General features: G+C 44.4%; 1 long non-coding RNA gene across 1 annotated transcript in view; it reads right to left on the minus strand.

Annotated features, from left to right (window-relative positions):
• Positions 1-2,862: 2,862 nt before the first annotated feature.
• The window catches only part of LOC310695852, a 35,773-nt gene continuing 17,084 nt past the window's right edge, over positions 2,863-21,551 (minus strand). Inside the window, exons 2-4 of the long non-coding RNA XR_014520296.1 lie at positions 12,354-12,929; positions 4,664-4,721; positions 2,863-3,305 (exon numbers count right to left, since the gene is read on the minus strand). This is a non-coding gene — a long non-coding RNA (uncharacterized lncRNA). The remainder of the gene's footprint in view (positions 3,306-4,663; positions 4,722-12,353; positions 12,930-21,551) is intronic.

Genomic DNA, 21,551 nt, shown 5'->3' on the forward strand with positions numbered 1-21,551 from the left:
AGCAATACATTACAGCTTGTTTCTCTAGCCTCCTTCTAGGATGTATGAAATTGGGCTGGGGGAGAGAATTATTGGGTAAGGAAATGTGTCTTTAGTATAACTGGAGGTATGTGTAGCTCCCAAAATTCACCTTGCATCATTTTCTAAAATCCCAACCTGTTTTTATGTTGCTTTGTGCCCTCTCCACTTCATTTTGTGCCTCAGATTCTGAATCACTCTGTATAAAATGATATTTGGCTCCAAAGTGGAAAGGTCAAACAAATGTACAATGGTAAAAGAACCATAGAGGTGGGCACACTGAGGGTATATTGAATACAAACCCTTTCTAAAAAAAACTCCCACCAAAAACCACTATACAAAATAATATATGATGTCAATACACTGGAAAACTTTCCAATCCCCATAAGAAAGTGTTCAGGTACAATCCAGTTGAAGGAGTCTCTATTCAGCCCTAATAACTTAAAGCTTTGCCTATTTCTCTCCTAATGTTTGCAGTCTCCTGGGGCTTATCACTTTCCAAGCAGCCCATCATCATCCACTGACAGAGGTTACTTTTGACAGAGTTTAACTTCGCATACAAATATTTCCAATGTGAAAGTAGCACTTGGGGGAGGCGATGCAGAAAATGCCTAACCCACATGTATCCCCCAATCCCGAACCCTGATTTCTGTTCTATTTGCTGCCATAGGTAACTATACTTCCCTTTGGAAGCCGTGTTTGAGATATTCTTCTTTTTTGCTATGTGTTCCCAACTCAGTCAGGGATCATGCAGTGACTATGATGAAATCGCAATGCTATAAAGCCAATCAGATACGGTTCTGTGGTGATGTCACAAGTCCAGTTCAGAGTGAGGGCAATGCTTCCTGAGGAAATGAAGGCTGACTGAGCCCCTATTGAACCAAATAAAACGTTTCATTGCAGCTTTGGGGAATTGTTTTCCCACCTCTTTATTGCTCTTTATTGCTCAGGTTTGCTTATTTCTCAAATGGGCATATGCCAAATTGACTCTCAAATTACCTGCTGGCATGCGAGCTGAGATTAGCTCATCCGAGTGCAGCACCTCCATGTTTGACGTATGGCCAAGCAAAATATGGGTTTAATCAAGGGGGGAAATTAACATGATGTTTCAGCACAAGGTACTAGCATCTTATCCTGGCGATCAAGGCAGAATCTATTTGAAACCAGATGGCACTGATGAAAACTAGATGGTTTGGTTACAAAAAGAGAGACAGGTTACCACAGTAAAATGTGCAAAATCAACCTATGATTCCCACCAAATCTATGTCAATTTCCAATCCTAGAGGTGACTCTTTTTGCCTTATGGCCTAATCACAAACATTTAGCACATCAAACCAATGTTTAGCTTTCCTTAACCTTCTCCACATGTCAATGGTATTTTTCTGCAATGACCCAAGTAGGTTAGATCTCTTCTCCACCCAGTGGTCTTTGTAGCTGGTAAGCTTCTCTCCAGATCTGCTTTTTAAAGATGAGGTATATGTTTTACTAGGGAACAATACAACATTCAGATAGCCCATAATTCAATAAGGTAACTCTGTCATACTTACAATGTTTTATTTCTATGTCCTTTGCGCCTCTGGTTTATTTATTTTTCAGAGGTGTCCATTCCAGGGGTGTTTTTGTCAATGTTCTTGTTTTCTCTGTATTTTATGTCCCCCCCCCCCTATATTTTTAATGCTCATTTAAAAAATACTTCTAAGAATTGGGGGGGGAGTAAAAAGGCAACTCTGTACAATTATAACAAACACCAAATTAAAAAGAAATGCTGCCCCACAATTGATATGGTGTTCCTGCCCTGTTAGGTTTTGCTATCTCTCTTGGTGCTTTCAAGTCTCTCCTGATGAAATCCATTTCCCATGAAATCTTGGGTGCAGTCCTTTAGCCCCACACCTTACTTCCACAATGTGGAGTCCGCCATATGTTTCGGACTACAACTGCTATCACTCCAAGCCATTGGCTGGGGTTGTAATCTATTTGGAAGTCGTGTTGGGAAAGCCTGCCCTACTTTGATCATCCTAAATTCATGTAACTGAAATAAATGCATCTTCTTTCCCTGTTTACCCAACATTCTTCCTCCTTTGTCTCCTCATGTAAAAAAATAGTTCATAAGCACCTCAAGACAGGGTCTTCTGTCTCATAATAATGCACTTTCTTTTGCCAAAGAGAGGACAAAAGAAGAAAACAATTTGCATCAACTAATTCAGGGGGTTCCAATGCGTTGCTCACCAGATGTTGGGCTACAACTCCCACCGCACTTGCCCATTAACAACATCTGGAAGGCTCTACATTGGCTGCCCCTGAGCTCATTTATATGTCTAGATACAAATATAGAAGTAATAACTATATTTTAAGTGGAATGCAATGCATGTCACCATAATGGGGAAGTCTGTGACCAAGTGACTTCTGTGCCTGCTCAGTCTGCTGTCCGGGTGTTAACTGTGGGTGGGTAACTTCACATCCCTGCTATTATGCCTGTTTATGATTCTTCTTCGACAGTTCTTGGATTTGGCAGCCTTTCAGATAGAGAACAGCCCTTTGTAACATAGGGCACATGGCCACTCAAAGCTAGCCACACTCTATCACAAGTGTTTAATTCAAGTTAAGGTTTTTAAAAGCTGCTCGTGGGTCTTCAAGTTAATGCTGATCTTCTAAACTGTACCTGGACCATAACATCCATTTTCCAGGAACTGCTGGCATGCTGACAGACTTAGGGCATAAATATTATAAGGTGATCAGTGGCTTCTAACCCTGATGGATAGGTTCAGGCTACTGGATACAAGTTGCTGCACACAGCAGGAAGAGAGAATGCCCTTATGCTCAGGTCCTGCTTGCAGTTTTCCCACAGGCACCTGGTTGGCCACTGAGAACATGATGCTGGACTTGATGGACCACTGGCCTGATCCATTAAACTACTCCGCTGTTGTTGTTGCCCACCTTACCTCCAAGGAGCTCAAGATGGTTCTCCCTCTTTCCATTTTATCCTCACACCAACCTGTGAGATAGGTTAGGCTGGGAGACAGTGACTGGCCCAAGGTCAAGTCAAGCCAAGCCAAGTAACCTTTATTGGCATCACATTAGAACATTCAGAATACATTCATAATAGATAGGCCAGTGCGATCTCGTTGCCACCCCAACGGCACAGTCACCAGCCAAAGGGCAGAGGAGGTGAGCAATCCGCCTCATCTCTGTGGGTTTCCAGCAAGGGCAGGATCCTGTAGCATACTTTGGCAACAAAAAATCAAATAAAGGAACTTAGCTACTGTCTAGGTGAGCTCCTGGTCTCTCCCCTGTAATAAGAAGCACATAACCTCCATCTCTGGTTTCCATGTTGGAATACATAGATGGTCTAGAAATTGTTGGCAGAGATCACCATACATTTTACATTTAAGGCTGGCCCAAGGTCACCCAGTGGGCGTCATAGTTGAGTGGAGATTTAAACCCTGGTCTTCCAGGTCCCACTCCAGCACTCTGAGCCCTACACCATGCCAGCTTCCATACGGTATTAGAAAACTCTGCTTACCTCATTTCCGTGGCACATTTGAATGCCACCCTCCCTTTGAGTTGCTCAGAGACAAAAACAACTGGCAGGTGAGTAAGACCCAATTGATTGATCAGCAGGCCAAGAAGATCATTCAGCCACTGAGCAAGCCAGTGACAGCAGAGGGTACTGTAGAGGTCTCCTAGTGACCTTCCAGTGACCCCGTGTCTCTGCTTTACCCCTGATCTCTCAATGGATAAGGATGCAACTTTTCATTTCAAATGAGCCTTTTTTGTTTCAAATGCTTTGATTCCTTTATTTTTTAGGGATCAGTGCAGTGCCCAGCATGGTGGCATCTATCACATCTGGACATAAGACCTATCTTGTTGAGAAATTCATGTCAGAGTGGTGGAAAGAGGTTTGGAATTGGGCAGCAACAGCTCAAAACCAGCAGTACATTCTGTCTCTGGGGTACCCAACACAGATGTTGGTCACTCCAACTCCCATCAGCCCAAGCTGCCATAACCAATAGTTAGGAGTGAGAGTTGTGGTCCACAACTTTAAGTGGGTGCCACACCATTGTTTACCCCCGATTCTATGACGTCTTTGAATCATGGGTGAGGACCCTGGGCTGGAACCCAGATGGTTTTTCTCCTCTGGCCAGTGGGAAATGGGGATTTTGTTTTCACCAAAGCAAATTTCTACTTCAAAAGAGGGGAAATTAGGGGTGGACGGTGATAGGTCAGTGGTAACGAAACTGCTTTGCTTGCAGAAAGTCCTAGATTTTGTCCCCATCACCTCCCGGTAGGATTGGGAGAGTCTCCTATCCGATACCCTCAAGATCTGTTGACAGTCACTGTAGACATTACTGAGCTAGTTGGGCCAATGGTCTGATTCAGTAAAAGGCAGCTTCCTATGTTCCTATGGTTTTCCTTGGGTCCACAGCTAGATAGGAAGTGGTTAACACACACACACCCCAACCAATCTGCCTGCCTGCCTACGGTGACCCTGAAAATTAGTGCACCCACACAGCTAGTTGCATTATTATTATTATTATTATTATTATTATTATTATTATACAAATCTGCACATTAAACAAAAATAAACATTCAGGGTCTACTTTGGCTCTCAAACAGCTTGTAACCAAATGGTGCACGGCCCACATACGAGATTCCTTCAAGGCTCCTCTGTGTGTGTGTCATTGCTGAATTATCATTTCCTTTGTCTGAAATGGAATAACAAGAGCAGGATATACCACCCATATTTCCTTTTGGAAAGAAAAGGGAGGGAAAGGAAAGCGGGTAGAACAACCAACACTCCTTCCCTCCCTCCCCCCCCCCCACTTTTGCATCCCCAGACCTATAGAAGTTACTGAGCCGAATTACAGAGATGAAGGTTGGATGATTAACCATCTTCCTGCATTTCAGCATCCCAGCCATTACTCACTCCAAACCTGAGGCTTCTCAGTTACATAGCCCCGCACAGGCTGGCCATTTTTTCCATTGACTGAAAACACATTCTGACTGAAAACAAACTTTCGATCCCTGAGGCTTGGCATGCCTCAGGTCCCTCACCATATTTAATCAACGGGAAGCTAAACACTTTCAATCCGTGATGGCTCATTTGGAGAAGGAGCTCTGGGCCTTTGCTCTGTGCCAGATGTAATAACTCTCCCCTTTTCTTTTCTGAGGACTACTTTTATAATTTTGCTATTTTTCAACGTCAGGCCCATCTTTTGAAGAATTTTTATTGGATTTCCCGCTAGACATCACCAAGAATTTTATTTCTTTGGCAAAAAAAAAAAGTATCAAGCAGAATGGGGGGAAGAGAAACTCAAATCATAATCTTGCAAAACAGATTATTATTAGTTGCGAGTTCTTTGTTTACACAAATACGGTCACAAAGAACCAGGCTGTGGCTTCTCGGGTCTTCAGCTGTCTACAAAAATGCCTTGTTGGGTGGTTTATGAAAGCCAAGTGGCACAATGTGAAGAAGCAATGCATGATTTCTTTCTTCATACAGACAACCATTGCAGGACAATAACTCCATGGTACAGCAGATGCTCTGTGTTCAGACAACCCCTGGTTCAATCTCCGGCAATTCCCAGTTATGGCTGGGTTTGACTCTTTTCTGAAATCCTGGGGAGCAACCACCAATCATTGTAGACAATACTAAAGTCCCATCTGCACTATACACTTAAAGTAGTCTTCCACAACTTTGTCATAGCTTTCCCCCAAGACTCCTGGGAACTGTAGTTTGTTAAGTTCTTAGGGGACCCCATTCACCTCACACAACTACAATTCTCAGAGTAGGTTAACAATTAGCCCTTCTTTCCCAGGATGCCTTTTGAATCTCTATAGGCAGGGTGTTCCACAAGACATAGCCAATGACACTAGAGGCAACCTCCGAGAGCCTGGATCTTAAAACTCATCTATCCAATCCTCTGCCTCGGACAGAACTGTCCTTCAGCGGTCTTTGCCAACCTGGTGCCCTCCAGATGTTCTTGGATTACAACTTTGGGGGAAGGGCCATGGCTCAGAGGAAGAGCATGCAGATCTTAGATTCAATCCCTGGAGCTTCCAGGTAGGGCTGGGAGAGAGACCTTTTCTGAAACCCTTTCTGAAACCCTGGAGAGACATTGCCATGGACTGCCAGTCATTGTAGAAATACTGAACAATTAGAGATTTGTGGTTCTAGCCTTGGAGGACCTTGACCAAAAATAGCCAGCAATAGCCCTCAAGGGGTTTCATAATGTGCTGAATAAACTTCCCTTTGGAGTGGCTCAGTAAAGGGGAGTGATACTGCTCAGGGTCTGATTGATTCCTTATTCGGAGGCAAGAAGGAACAGTTCTCTTATTCTACTCTGCGCATGAGTGTGAGAGCTCGCCCAATGAAGAACATTAGACAAAGCAGGTTTATCCCTTAAGAGTCAGAACAGGCAACCTGTGATCCTTAAGGTGATGTTCTTTAACTCCCATCAGGATCAGCCACTGTGGTCAATGTGCAGGGATGGTGAGAATTGTAATCCAACCTCTGGAGGACCATAGGTTCCCCACCCTTGTTCAGATGAAGAAGGGGGTCTTTATGTGTAAAATGGCCCTTGTGACTGTCAAGCACTGTGTATAGGGCAGGCATGGTATTGTTACACACCACCCAAATCTCAGAGCGGTGTAAGATTCCAGGGGTTCCAGGCACTTCCCCAGAGGTTGGTTTCCTCAGAATGAGGAATAGCAGAGATTGTGGTGTCTAGGATATGTGGTTTATTGACACATATACACAACCTGAGCCTACGATGGAGGGGCTCACATCGTTAATACGCCAATAAGGTCCTGCTTCTCCCATAGCCACAGTCTTGGGTTCCAGCAGAAATCAGGCATGGCTCTGTCTCTCAGCTGCCCAGCTTGAAGTGTGTTTCTAGCTTTTAGCTAGAAGGCCTTTGTCCTTCTAACTAACAGCCAGGTGAGGGAGGGGGGCTCACACATTTGTTTTCTGGCGCAGAATCACTTGCATTCTTAGGGGACCATTGTGGCCCTTGCCTGGCTAATTCAACAATTGAATCCTTGCTAGAGCCAAGAATTAGAAGGGACTCGAGTATGCAGCCCACCTCCTGCCCAAACAATATAAACACTCAGAGTTTATCCTGCCTTTGTGCAATCAACAAAACATTACTTGCTGCTTCTGTTGCATTCACAGAACTTTTTCCACTCACTTAGTGACTTCCTTGGATACATCCCATTCTACACGGTCTTCCCGGAGTAATCCCTCAATAGCCATCAAAAGGACTCACACAAGAGACATGGACATTGCCTTGCACTTGCCATCGGCCAGTTCATATGGCAAGGATAGGCAATCTGCTTTAAATCTCTCAACATCCCTGACCACTGGACATGCTAACCAGCTGGAATCTGACAACATCCACAGGGTGACAGGTTACCCACCCCTGCCCTGTTTAATCAGTTCCCAGACACCTATTAAGCATCAGAGACCTCTCTATTGCTAAACCCAAGAGCAGGTAAGAATCACTTTTAGAAACCAGCAGAAATGCTGCTTCTAGGTGCCAGTGCCTGGCCTATGCAGAAAAAACTTTGCTTCTAAAACTTGATTCTCCACTGGTTACAGTCTGCGCCATTTCCCATACATGGGTTAGTATACCTTGCTACATTTGCCAAGCCAAACACAGTATGCTCTTTCAATAACCGTTTTTCTTTTGCATTTTAATACACTTGTTGCAATTTTCTCCGCAGACACACCTGTTGTCTGACCTGGTATAAGGCAATTTCCTATCTCCCCACAATTTCTGTATGCCTTCTGAGGATTTGATTGATTGGGACTGATGCCTTTCTCGTCATTGTCAGGCCAGGCTGGAAGAGTCAGATCTACAGTTGAGAATCATTCTATGCCTGCGGTGATCTACCATGGGGAATTTCCTTGGTGCTTTATAAGTCAATCACAATCCCATCTCCTCCACCACTGCCTCTCCCTCCCCCCTGCCCCCCCATCCAAAAAAAGTGACTATGCTGCAGATCTGGCACATGAATCATGGGAACTTAAACAAAATATGAGCCAGACATTCTCTAAGCATGGTAAGCACTGTGTGCCAAATCAAACCATAGCCTTTTGTGCACATGCCATGCAGCTAAACCAGGAAAGGTTTTTGCAACTCGAATGCAGGCTTATTCCCTATGAGCTCATGACCCCAAATCAAACGCCTCTTGAAGTGCACTATGTCCATTACTAAGATCCAAATCTTTGCAGCCTGCATGTATTAGGAGTGTTCCCACTCCCACACGTTCCCATTGGAGCTTAAAGAATGCAGCCTTCTGCCCGAGGAGCCAAGCCTCTCCTTTGTTCTCAAAGCAGGTTCTGCTGTCTCAAGGTTTTCCTGGGGCTCTTAAGAGTTGCCTTATTCTCTCTCCCTCCCCCACTTTCTCTAGTGTTTGAGGTTAAGAAGTATGCTACAGTATTCAATAAATCGCTTGGCAAGGCGTATGACAAAACAAGAAAATGTAATTCAGATTAAAGTCACCCTCTGGCTAAAGTGATAGTTTATTAAGTAAACTGCAGTGCTGCCAATCAAGTCTGCTGGCAAGCAATCCTTTGACATTAATCTTTTTTGATGTGATTTAAGGTACACCTGGGCCTTTGTAGAGTATCTCCCATAATTTCTTTCCCATCTCTCTGGATCAAGCTGCCGTGCTTGGCGTGGTTGACAAATTCCCGGAGTAATCCCTCAAAAGATTGGGGAAATGCTCCAAACGCTCCATTAAATTTATTTTCCGTGCTTTAAGAGACCCAAAACTATGTCCAATAAATAAGTGTTCCCTGTGATTTATTGAAATGCTGGTCTGATTTAAAGTTATGGGATTGGGGGGAATGTCGCCCTTGGGAGTTTGAAGACCGGCTTTGCAAGTGAGTCCAGATGTGTTCTTTCTGCATTGGTGAGGAGGGAGGGAGGGAGGAGGGAGCAGGGATGAGAGAGAAGAGAGAGAGAGAGAGAGAGAGAGAGAGAGAGAGAGAGAGAGAGAGAGAGAGATTAGCCTAAATGCTAAAGGTTTCCGTGTGACAATGGTGGAACCTTGTTTCCAAGCTTTAACATAAAAGGTCCCCAGTTGTGTTTTCTTTCTTGCAAAATTTATTGTGGTTGTAGTTACTGGGGGAATCATCAAAAGCCTCATTCTGGCCCTTGCTTTTGCACTGCTCCTTTGATAAATATGATACTTAGAAATATGCCTCCCACAAGACAGAAAAGCCATAGAGTTAAAATGAAGTAATCTGTCAGTAAACTCACAGGAATCAAAGCCAGAATGAAACCTGTAAAAGGGAGAGAGGGAGGAGGGGAGAAGCTTCAGCTCCAAAGCATTTTAGGAGAAGACAGAGATTAAGGACCGTCCTTTCTACACTATTTTTATCTGCAAAGTTAAAAGTGAAGATTTATTTGTTAAAGAGGGCCTCGGTGTTGGCTCTTGAACAGATGGACTCTGTTCTTTCTTGCCTTTCTGAAGTCCCAGGGCTTCAACACACATACACAGAGACATAAAATTAAGATGGTGCTTTCTTTTTTTGTCCTTGATGGGTGGCTTCACCTGGAATTCTCTGCCTTTCTCCTACCTTGCTAGTCTTTAGAAACGTTTGCCAAAAAAAAAAAAGGCAGATTTATTTTTTACAACCCTTGTACAGATGTTGGCCTCCAGTGTTGCAATGCTACGGTAATTTTTGAAATTGAGGGTGCTAAGGCTCTCTCTACCCTGGAAGTGCTTGCCCCAGATGTTTGTGCCTTGGCTACAGAATCACAGTGTTGGAGGGGACTTAGAAGGTCATCTAATTCTACTTCTTGCCAGTGCAGGGTTTCCCCCCCACCCATAACAAGCTACCATTCCCAGGATTAATTGGGGGAAGCAGTGAAAGTGGAATACTAGCCCTTTGAAAATATGGTGTGGATATGATCTTAATATCAGGGATGGTGTGTCCACACCATCCCTGATATTAAGATCATATCCACACCATATTTTCAAAGGGCTAGTATTCCACTTTCACTGCTTCCCCCAATTAATCCTGGGAATGGTAGCTTGTTATGGGTGCTGACGTCGCCAAGCAAAATTCCCAGCATTCTTAGCGAACTGCAGCTGTCAGGATTCCCTATGGTTTTTAAAGTGGCATAAGAGTGCATTAAATGTATGGTGCAGGTGTGGCTTAAGTTACTATACTTGTGATGAGATGATTTTTAAAAGACATTCCGAAATCCAAAGTATGGCAATTTTTTAAATCCCGCCATTCTATTTCAGAGAAAATACTGAAGCATCTAACCAAATAAAAATAAATCCCACAACTGTATATCACCAATATCTGACTGCCTATCTCCTGACTTTCATCAAAAGGGCTCAAGGCTTCCCAAAGGCATCTGACTGGCCTCTGGGAGAACAGAATGCTGGATTAGATGGGCTATTGGCCGGATCCATTGGAGCTACTCTTATGCTCTTAAGGTGACATGCATGGCTCATTTCCCCCCTTCACTTTATCCTCACAACACAACCCTGTTGTGAAGTCAGGCTAGACCAGGAGTCGGCAATGTAAGGCCCATGGGCCGGATGCAGCCCACAAAGACCGTTTTACCAGCCCACGAGCCACCCCCGAACCGAGCCACCCGCGCAGCGAGTCCCCTACGCGCTGCGCTAAACTGGTGCAGTGTGGTGCGGGGACTCACTGAGTGGGGCTGGAAATCACATCTGCTCATGTCCAGATGCCAAAAGTCACTTCTGCGCAGGCACAATTTTTGGTGTCTGGTCATGCACAGAAGCGATTTCCGGTGCTGCAGACATGCGCAGACGCGATATCTGGCATCACACTGTGCCGGTCCGGCCCACGGACAATCTCCTTGGGAGTGTTCCAGCCCATGGCTGGTAAACCTTGCCAACCCCTGGGTTAGACTAAGAGATATCTAATGAGCTTCATGCAGAAGTGCCAAGTATAGGGGCAGAAGGGGCTTTGCCCCCCTCAATATTTGTGGGGAAGGGGGCTGAGCCCCTCCCCAATGGTGAGAGGGCCCCCATCCCCCGACGACACCAGGTGAGCAGTCGCGCAGTGGCCGGGGGCAGGATGCATGGAGTTCCCAATCCCCCAGTGCCACCAGGTGGGGACAGGACGCATCACGTGACGCTGGGCCCCCTCAATGTAGGGAGCAAGTCTGCCCCCTGGCTTCATGGCTGAATGAAGTGTTTAACCTGGGTTTCCCCGTTCCTAGTCAGACACTTCAACCACTACAGAACACTATATATAAACAGTATGGCAATGTTTATAGACCCATCAATAATCAAACATGTAAGCTACATAGCAGCATCAGCAGACTGTTGTTAAAATGCAGCAGGAGGCCCTCTCAATGAAATCCTGCTGAAAAGAGGTGTGTTCTTCTTGTCCGCTGGTAAATGATCAGATAGAGAACTGCATAGTTCTTGGGTGGGTTTGTCCCGTACCAGAGAAGGACTCCTCTCTTGCTCATGCCTCCCTGCCACACTTCTGATAGTACAGGGAAAGGAAGCAGCAGGAGTTAAAAGGCAATGGAAATAGGGGTGACCTTGTTTGCTTACAGCATCTCTCATTTCACATCAAGGGTGGCCACCGGATCCTGATGACACCTTGTCCACCACATGCTGCCTTAGTGCTGATGTACATACATTCCTATGCATGTGCACCAGGCTCTAGCCAAACTGCACATGGCTCTGAGAGGTTTAACAGCAGGGAGAGAGATAGGAAGAAGAGCAGCTCTGATACATAGGGTGTGGAACCCTTTTTCAGCCCAAGGGGTTCATTCCCTTTGGAGAATCTTTCTGGGGACCACTTGTCCTGATGGGTGAGGCCACAAATGTAACATTTACCTTTGTACAGTAGGTTGGTTTCTGCACACACTCATACCTGTATGCAGGTTTCTAGGACACATTCCATCCAAGCACATATACTTGGGGTGCAAACCAAGGCCAGACCTGGGGAAAGTTCTGAAGGACTAGAAAATAAAAGAAAAATGTTCCTGTTAAGTCAGAACAGTTTCCCCAAGGAATTGTGCCTGCTGCAACAGGATGGATACTCCTAATCTAACTCTGACTCCTAAGAACCTTTCAACACAGAAGAAGAAGAATTTGGATTTGATATCCCGCTTTATCACTAACCGAAGGAGTCTCAAAGCGGCTAACATTCTCCTTTCCCTTCCTCCCCCACAACAAACACTCTGTGTGGTGAGTGAGGCTGAGAGACTTCAGAGAAGTGTGACTGGCCCAAGGTCACCCAGCAGCTGCATGTGGAAGAGCGGGGAATCGAACCTGGTTCACCAGATTATGAGTCACAGGGTTAGCCCAAGATGTTTTCCTACCTGAAATGTAGGAGAAGTCCAATTACACAGACAGAATCTGACCAGATGGTAGTTGAAACTTTGTTCAACACAGGTGATGGGACCACTTCCTCCAGAGGAAGCTAGCTTTGGAGATTCAAGAGGCATGGTAGTGGAACTGCTACGGCCCCCTGGAATCAGCCGCCTGAGACAACTGCCTCATTCTGCCTAATGTTGAGCCCTGTTTCAACATCAGTCCCAGCAATTGCGCCAGGTCAGGACTAGTGACTATGACTGAGTTCCTGGACAAAGGACATGAAGATGGTTGAAGCTGTACAGCCTTGTTAGGACTGTACCACTTCAGAATGCATGTAGCATGTTTGCTTTTTGTTGAGAGGGAAAAGACTGGTGTCCCTTACCTGCATTCTGAAATAGATAGATTGAACCGTACCACCTGGGTTATTCTCTTTTTTTTGTCCTGAGCCTTCTGATGCTGAGCCGCTTTCCTTGTGTGTACACCATTGGCTGCTTCCTACATTGTCTCAGCAGGTTTGGATGGAGTTAAAAGAGAACTGTCTCTTGCAGCACCTGTATTTGCGCTCTTCAATCTTCAGTTTACTGTAATAAAATCATTTAATACAGTCATAATTTTTTTGGCAAGGCCTATGTTTATGGTGAGTGATATGGAATGAGGCTAACTGACAGCCGCCTGATTAAAACCATAAATCAAAAAGTGAGGTTGCTTTTAACAGGAAGCAACATGAAAATCCAGTTTGAAGCTGAGACTTCAGTGTTTGTGGTGTGGCTGTAGTTAAGACGGCTGATGGGTGCACCTCTCCTTAGAACTTCAGCCAAGCTCTTCAGAGCTGCCTCGCTAGAAAATGCGCTTGAATATTGCTAAGACAAAAAAACAACAAAAGCAAACCAGCCAACAAGCTTTCTCTTGAAACATCGGTGCTTAGAAGAGTTGAGTAATAAACACAATGAGAACACCCTGTGGGAATGGCATCTTAAAGACAAGCTGAGAGAATAGGATGCTAGGATCTCTCCCTTGTTAATATTGGACAAGGCTCTTTTGATCTTTGTGTCTCAATTTCCATTCAATAACCATTTCATCCTGTACTCTGCACATAGCTGTCAAGTGTCCCTTATTTGAAGGGACAGTCCCTTATTCCAGCGCCATGTCCCGCTGCTGTCCCTTATTGATGGATGTCCCTTAAATGTCCCTTAAATTTCAAAGGAAGCAGCTCCTCTCCCTCCCTCCCTGCCGGCCAGGGAGGAGGGAGGCTCCAACTGTGTTGCTTGGCTGTGTTGCTCACCCAATAAGAAGTCTAAGAATGACTGGGGGGGTGGAGCTTGCATGCCTTGTGTGTGGCTAGTTAATGCAAGCTGAGGGGGGTTTTGAATGCTGGACGCCATTTTGTTGCACGTGCTGCTGCAAACTTTGCAGTGCAAAGCCAGGCCGGGGAGCCATCTTAAGTTGAGGCTGCCTAGGCCTTGTGGTGCATGTGATTCAGATTCTATTCAGTTGAACCTCTGGTTACAAAGTTGGTTGGACAGTGTTCTCGAAGCTACCAGCATGAGTTTGACCAGACTGCAGGAGGACAGGAAGACTGGAGTGCCTGGAACAGGTGAGGATGCAGGTCCCTTATTTTGGCTGCTGGTCCCTTATTTTCAAATCTGTAAGTTGACAGCTATGACTCTGCATTCCATAAATGAAGCAAAGTTTACAACAGTCTACGCCTGGTGTGTTTCTTCTGAAGAAGAAGGATGGTGGACAAATTCAGTCCAGTTCACATTTGAAGGTGAACCTTCCTAATTTGCACTTTCTGAAACATTACATGACCTGAAACATAGCTGACCAGAACTTTAAAAATAAAATGCATGCTGTTGTGGAAACATAGAGAACCGAACTTAAGATCGCAAAAATGAGAACGTGAAATTGAAGGATTCCTCTGTCCCTACAGCAGAGACATGTAGATTTATTTATTTGCAGATGTTTGGACTGAAGACCAATAACTGGACCTCAGAGTCCAGAACAGGCAGTGCTAGTGCCAAAACAGAGGCACTTTTATTAGTAGAAGACCTAGAATCCAACAAGGCCACAATCAATTCCATTCTCTTAAACTTCTTGTCTAGGTAGATGAGATGTGTCTGGATTTGCAGCAGATTTTTTTTTGGGGGGGAGGCTACAGCCTCTGTGGAGGGGTGCAAATTGGACTGGGATAGGGTGTGTCATTTCCACACTTTGAATTCCCTGAATGCCAGGTGGCCAAACAAGTCCATAAGTGATAATGGACAGGTGCATTTGTGTTAAGAGCATAAACTCAACATGGATAGATGGTAAATAATCCATGCAGGTCAGCCCTATATGGAAAACACAGGTTTCATTTACAAAACTGGCTTGCAAACTTCTGTTCCTAGATAAGCTGGCCTGGAAACCACTTTACACAGAACTGGCGGCATAAATAGCACTTAAAGTGGGTGTAAATTTCAATTATACCCACTTGGAAGCGCACTTACACTGAGCATTTGCAATATATTACCAGATTAGATGAAATATTAATTAAAATTAATCAACCACAGACACTGAGATGATCCTTTGGGAAGAAGAAACTATAAATACGCAGCTTTTAAAAGAGAGAAGGGCACTTCCTTTGCTTGTATCTGGCTGTTTAAATATTAAAATGTTTGTTGAAGAGGGGGAAGACAAGGTGGGAGGGGGCATGAGTGTCTCAGATCTTCAGCTTTGTCTGCAACGCAATTGCTAAATCATAACTTCATTGATCTTGGTGAAAAATTGGCAAGAAGAAGCGGGGAGTTCTCTGGGGATTTCTTAAAGCGTACTGAAATTCCAAAATCTAAGTGTTTGTAATGTGAGTAAACCGTTGCTCTTTAGTTAGCTGGTAAGGCTCCTGAGCTCTTGGGATCCAGGTTTATGAGCCAGAAAGAAAGACTTCCCCTGTCCCTTATTAGGGATAAATGAATCTATCAATTCCAGTTTCACTCCATTCTTCCCAAACACAAAATTCAATTTACCACATTTCCACATCAGTTTGTGATTTTTTAAAATAATAAAGAAGTCCTTGTGAAATTTTGTTGACATTTTTGTGTGCATTTTACCTAATACAATAGACACATTTTTCAATTCAGTTTTGCCTAATACATGGTTTTTGAATAATTTTTCATAATATAATACTTCATAATATAAAAAGTAAGTTTTTGAAACATTACGTCAGAGACTATTAGACCATCTGCACTATACGTTTCAAGCAATATTATACCACTGAGAAGAGTTCCCTGAGAAGAGGGATTGATGGTTAAACCACTCTGAGAATTGTAGCTCTGGGAGGAGAATAGGGGTCTCCTAACCATTCTGAGCACCCTTAACAAACTACACTTCCCATGATTCTTCGGGTGAAGCCATGCCTGCTTAAGGTGGCATGATGCTTCTTGAATTGTATACTGCAGATGAGACCTGAAGGACATTTGTATGAAGAAAATTGTGAATTGGTTAACCCCTTCCCACAGCTGGTGATTCTTCCTTGCTCCACCATAATTGTTAAAGGGTCATCTCCCTAAGTGGGCTCCAAAACCAGTTTCAGAACCTGTGTAAGTGTATTCTGGACTGGAAATCAAGGTGTGATTTCCTGAAACTCACTGGATGGCCTTGGTTCTGCAGCTATTTCTCAGTTTCCATCCCTGGCATCTCCCATTACAGGAACCCTGATAGCAAGCAATGAGAAGTGACCCTGAAGAGGCACTGCCAGCTAAAATAGACAAAATGATTCCAGTCTCACCTAGAATTGGAGCACTTTCCTATCTTCCCTTCCATGTAGGCCTCACCAGGCAGATGGTAACAACTCAGAACCCACGGTGGTGGCACTGTTGGCATCACTGACAGTGCAGCAGCGTAAAAAGGCATCTCTCCAGCCTACCGTTGCCTCATCAGAACGGCTGTGGCCATCAGAGAAAAGCTCCAGAGCTTGGTGACGTAAGACAAATAGCTCGCATCAGATGTAGGCATTGCTGGGCACCTGTAAGGGCCCACACCACAGCAGGGAGGCTAGGGCCAACACCAGGAGTCCCGTAATACTCACTGTCAGAGCCTGTTGATGAGTTCCATCTAAGCAACTGAGCAGTGACAAAAGTGAGGAGATGAAACATCTTCCACTTGTGTGGTTTCTGTGGACTGCTTCCAAACAGAGAGGGTAAGTGAATGGGCAATGTTGACAACAGTGAGGAAGAGTTGGAACCATATGGGGTCCCCCTGAGGGCATCTTGCCAAGGCCACCCCAGAACCTAGAGCTACTACTATCAATGCAGTCAGTCCCCAAGAGGGCAAGCAGAGCCAGGAAAATCACACTATTTATACTTCAAGCTAAATCTTGGAAATACTTGGGGAACGAAAGCTTCTAAAGGGGTTGTGGGAACCATGACATAAAGCATCCTCCTCCTTCCAGATGCCTCCCAGATGTTGCTGTACTCCAGCCAGCATGGCCAATGGTCAAGGATGGTGGGAATTGTAGTCCAGCATCATCTGGAGGGCACCAAATTGAGGAAGGCGGATGAGGAGGGGAAGACATCCTCTCTCCAAACCCTCTGGTTGCTTTGACGAATTCTTCCATGCCTCTATTTGCTGGGGGTGGTTTGCAGATAAGACCTTGACTATCAGTTGAACTTCTGTGCAGGTCATGGAGGGAAAGCAAAACCAAAATTAAAACAGGGTGTGAGACAGAAAAATACCAACAGCCCCCATCTTTCTTGGTACATTAGAGGGCATTGTTGTCTAGACACAAAGCAGGGGGAGGTGGGACTGAGGTGTAATATAAGTCAGTAGCTGCTTTCCATCTGCATTAGTCACGGAAGGCTGTATGTGAAACTAACCCAGGGAAATAAGAATCTGTAAGACACACCACAGCTCTGCACATGAATTGGCCTGATTTATGAATCTGTGCAGGATATAAAAGAACTAATAAATTACACGTTTCTGCCAACCTAAACCATACATGAAAAGAGTTTGCTCAGGGAATAGCTTGGTCTTGGCTCCGGTGAGCCTCCTAAAGCCCCTGGTGACAGAGTTCTGAAGGGCTGCTAGATGAAGCTTTATGCAAAACACACTGCAGAGAAGGCCCTGGCCAAGCCCAAGACTTTTCTGAAAGCCTCTCTGTGTGGGGAGTGAGCCCTTCACAAGCACAGAAGCTACATTAGTATGGTGTGCAATCCCACATTGCAGGGCACAGACATGTGAATGGTGTGATCCTAGGGAGCTACACCTTGCTGGCTGGTATGGGTGTGGAGGGGACCTCGGCCTTTCCTCTTTCAGCTTCGTTGAAATGTTTCACTGCAGCTTTCTTCTGCACACTTTGCTCTAACACACACACATTTCAGTAAACATCTTTGGTTGGGGAAATATTATTGCAAAAATGTGTGAATTTCGAAGGATAGCTATGCTTTGGTGCATGTGTATCCTTTCATGAAGGGCAAATTAGGACGGTTCACATTGCAATGTGTGAACCAAGCTGAATGTCACCCCCTCACTTTGTTAAGATCAGCTGCTCCTTCTTTCCCTCCCTGTGGGAGGCACCAAAATTTAAGAAGGTTATTGACAAGCAGGAACGTGTGCAGAGGAGTGTGACCAAGATGATCAAGGGTTTGGAAACCAAGTCTTAAGAGGAACGGTTGAGGGACCTGGTTATGTTTAACCTGGAAAAGAGGCTGAGAGGAGATAGGATAGCCATCTTCAAATATCTGAAGAGCTGTCACATGGAAGATGGAGCAAGCTTGCTTTCTCCTCCTCTGGAGGGTAGGACCCAAATCAATAGATTCAGGTTACAGGGAAGGAGATTCCAAATAAACTTCAGGAAGAACTTTCTGACAGTAAGAGCTGTTCTGCAGTGGAACAGACTCCCACCAGAGGTGGTGGACTCTCCTTCTTTGGATGTTTTTAAGCAGAGGTTGGATAGCCATCTGTCATGGATGCTTTAGTTGAGATTACTGTATTGGGATTAATAACAAATGACATCCCCATAAATAAGAAAAGGATATTCTTATAAGCATCCGCTGCCACAGGAGTTCTTATAGCAAAGAACTGGAAGGGAGACAAAATACCCACAATAATAGCCTGGCAAATCAAACTTGCTGAATTTGTTGAATTGGCCAAAATGACGGCAGCTATCAGAGGTCAAACAAATCAAAATTTAATAAAAGAATGGAGTTGCGTGAATGAATATATGAAAAAACACTGCTCCGGTACAGAAATATTGATATGTAAACAACAAAGTTTGTAAGCGGAAAAGGTTACAAATGCAAGTAAAATCAGATTATTTGTCAAATACAATATGTATTTGTACAACACAACTGTAAAGATAAGTTATAGAATTAAGGTCAAGCAACGACGGAAGGAAGTCAGATTTTAACTCGCATTTCGAGTTATGTTGAACCAGTGGGGGTGGGGGGATGCTTTGTGTTACTAACATGTACATATGTGTAAACCTTTCTTTATTTCTGTTATTCTGTAGAGATAAAAACTCCAATAAAAATTAATTTTTAAAAAGAGATTACTGTATTGCAGGGGTTGGACTAGATGATCCTTTGGGTCTTTTTCAACTCTACAATTCTATGAATTCTAACTTTTACTAAATCCAAGTACTTTGGGAAGGATCTATCACCCAGGAACTTAAAGGATCCTTGCTCCCCCCCCCCCAAAAAAACTTGAATTAATACATAGCCAAGGGTTAGCTATCTTTAGTTTAGGTGAGATGGGGAAATCAAGGGACGATAAGGGATGGAAAAGGTAATGTTTTGATTTTATGGGTGTCCCTGTGTTGGGGAAAACCCATAACACCTGCACTATGTGACCATTAAAAGAAAGAGGACTCATGGTAACAAGCTTAGTGAGGTGTGTTCTGCTTCCAGTCAGCCATGGCTTCTTCCAGAAACTCAATTCCATCCTTCTCTACCCCCTGGTTTCTGCCCACATTCAGTCAACCTCACATGCCCACGAGCAAGTCCAGGCCTTATTGGGCCATTTGGGGGGTTCCCCCTCCCCACCCATTTAAAGGGCTTTCCTCTTAAATATTGTTGTATTTCTCCACTCTTCAAGCTTTCCCTGTGTCTGCCGATCCTTCCTTGCATGCGCGGGTGGTGCTGTTTTGGCTGCATAGACACCGGCACTCACAGCCTGAACCTTGGAACGATTTCCTGCCAGTTGCCTGAAACTACTTGAGGTTTCCAACATTTCACATGTAGAATATCAAAGAATTCCTAATGTGTTTCCTGCCACTTTGCAGATTAGTTTGGGTGCCAATAAGGGAGCTGTGAAACTCTGGGCGTCCAGCGCAGGCGAATGAGCATCCAAGTTTGTATAAACTGACGCAAAGTTTTTGTAGAGGGGTTGGTTATGTATAAGAGGGAGAAAAAGATTCAATCACATTCATCCAGCTAATTAGCATCCCATTATGAACTTCTGAAATATATCCCTAAAGCCTCTCCTCTCCCTTCTCTGCCCCCTCCCCCCCAGTAAGGGAAAGGGAACTCTAAGGTCACATGCTCTCCAATTGGTTGCACAGGAATCTGTGAAATGTTATCCTTGTCCCTGTTTTGGGGAAGTGGGGCCTGCGCCTCTGCAAAGCACAGTTACACATATTGGTTCTGACAGCTTGAATTAATATGTCAAATTCTATGATCCATATTGGCGACAGGCCTTTTGACCCTATCAGCACGTTGCTTCCTTGGCTGAAAATCGGGAGGCTTCAAATTGATTTGGAGTTTTCGAAACATCCTGATGTCAAGACTGAGAAGGGGGGAGAATGGGGGGTGGAGAGAGAGAGAGAGAGAGAGAGAGAGAGAGAGAGAGAGAGAAGGAGAGAGAGATTCTTCAGCAAGGTTTTCTCAGTCTGGCTCAGTGCTGATTACTGTGACAGGAAATATAAGTTCCCCTTGCTTTCTTCCAAAAGCTGATGCTGGACAAAAACTTGATATGCCAACAGCCCATCCAGGTGTCTGAGGGCCGAGAGCTGATCACTGATAACCTAGAAAGTGGGTTGGGTTTGATTTCAGGTCAGGAGCAAAACAAATGGCTGTGGGTACGGTGAGCTGACCAATCCTGTTCCTTCTCCCACGACTTACCTCTGTGCAGCCCCTCACCCAAATAACTCATCTCTCAAGTGGATTTATCTCCAGCATCAATGGCCCACCTGGGAAGGAAGTGCCTAGACTTGAGATTGTGTCACAGGGAGAGTTCTGCACTCCTCATGCAAACACCACTTTTTCTCCTAAAATTGTAGCCCCCCCCCCCAAAAAAAAAGAAATCCTGCTTTGATACAGTTGTGGCTTTTGCTTTTTTAGGCACACAGGTCTTTTCACATCATATCTAAGACCACATCCACACGAAACATTTGAAGAACTCTTATACTACTATAACAGTTATCATGGCTACCTCAAAGAGTCCTATGTAGTGTGTTAAGAGTTGTTAGACCACTGTTCACCGCACAGAGCTGCAATTCTCAGTGTAATTTAACAATCAACATCTCTTTCCTGGGCACTCTGGGGACTGTAGTTCTGTGAGAGGAACAGGGGGTCTCCAAAGAACTCTCAGTACCCTTAACAAACTACAGTCCCCAGGAGTCTTTGGGGGAAGCTAGGACTGTTAAAATGATATAATATGCAAACTGAAACACAGCCATCCTTCAATTCGCACTTCTCTGAATTTTGCAGTGCAGTTCTCCAGCCAAGTAATGGGTACAAAAAGGAGCATACTAGAGTAAAATATGCGTTAAAATACCTAAATTGGTGAAAATAATGTACAAGTAGGGATTGCATTAGGGGTTATTGCTTGCAAAAGTGTGCACGTTAGTCAAAGCTACATATAAAATTATGTTTATCTGGAGAAATGCACATCAAATTGCTGGTGAACTTGCATGAGGACTTCTTTTTAAAAAATAAATAAATCACAAATTGCTGCAGAATTGTGGAGAAATGAGTTTAAGAATGGAAGAATGAGAAGCTAAGGGAACTGAAGCAGGCTGATTGGTCCATTCCTACTTGCTAAAGATGTATACAAAGATATTTCTGGTATGGCTACTTGAGAGACCTTTAAGCCAGGGACAGCCCTCCAGAAGTCTGATTCCAACTCCCACGAGCTGCAGCCAGCATGGCCAATGGTCAAGAATTATGGGACTTGGAGCCCAACAACTTCTGTATATTGTTCTCCAGCCCTTCTTTGCATGAGATCTGAAC

This window comes from Podarcis liolepis (assembly GCF_965112155.1).
Source record: "Podarcis liolepis genome assembly, chromosome: 16".
NCBI lineage: Eukaryota > Metazoa > Chordata > Lepidosauria > Squamata > Lacertidae > Podarcis > Podarcis liolepis.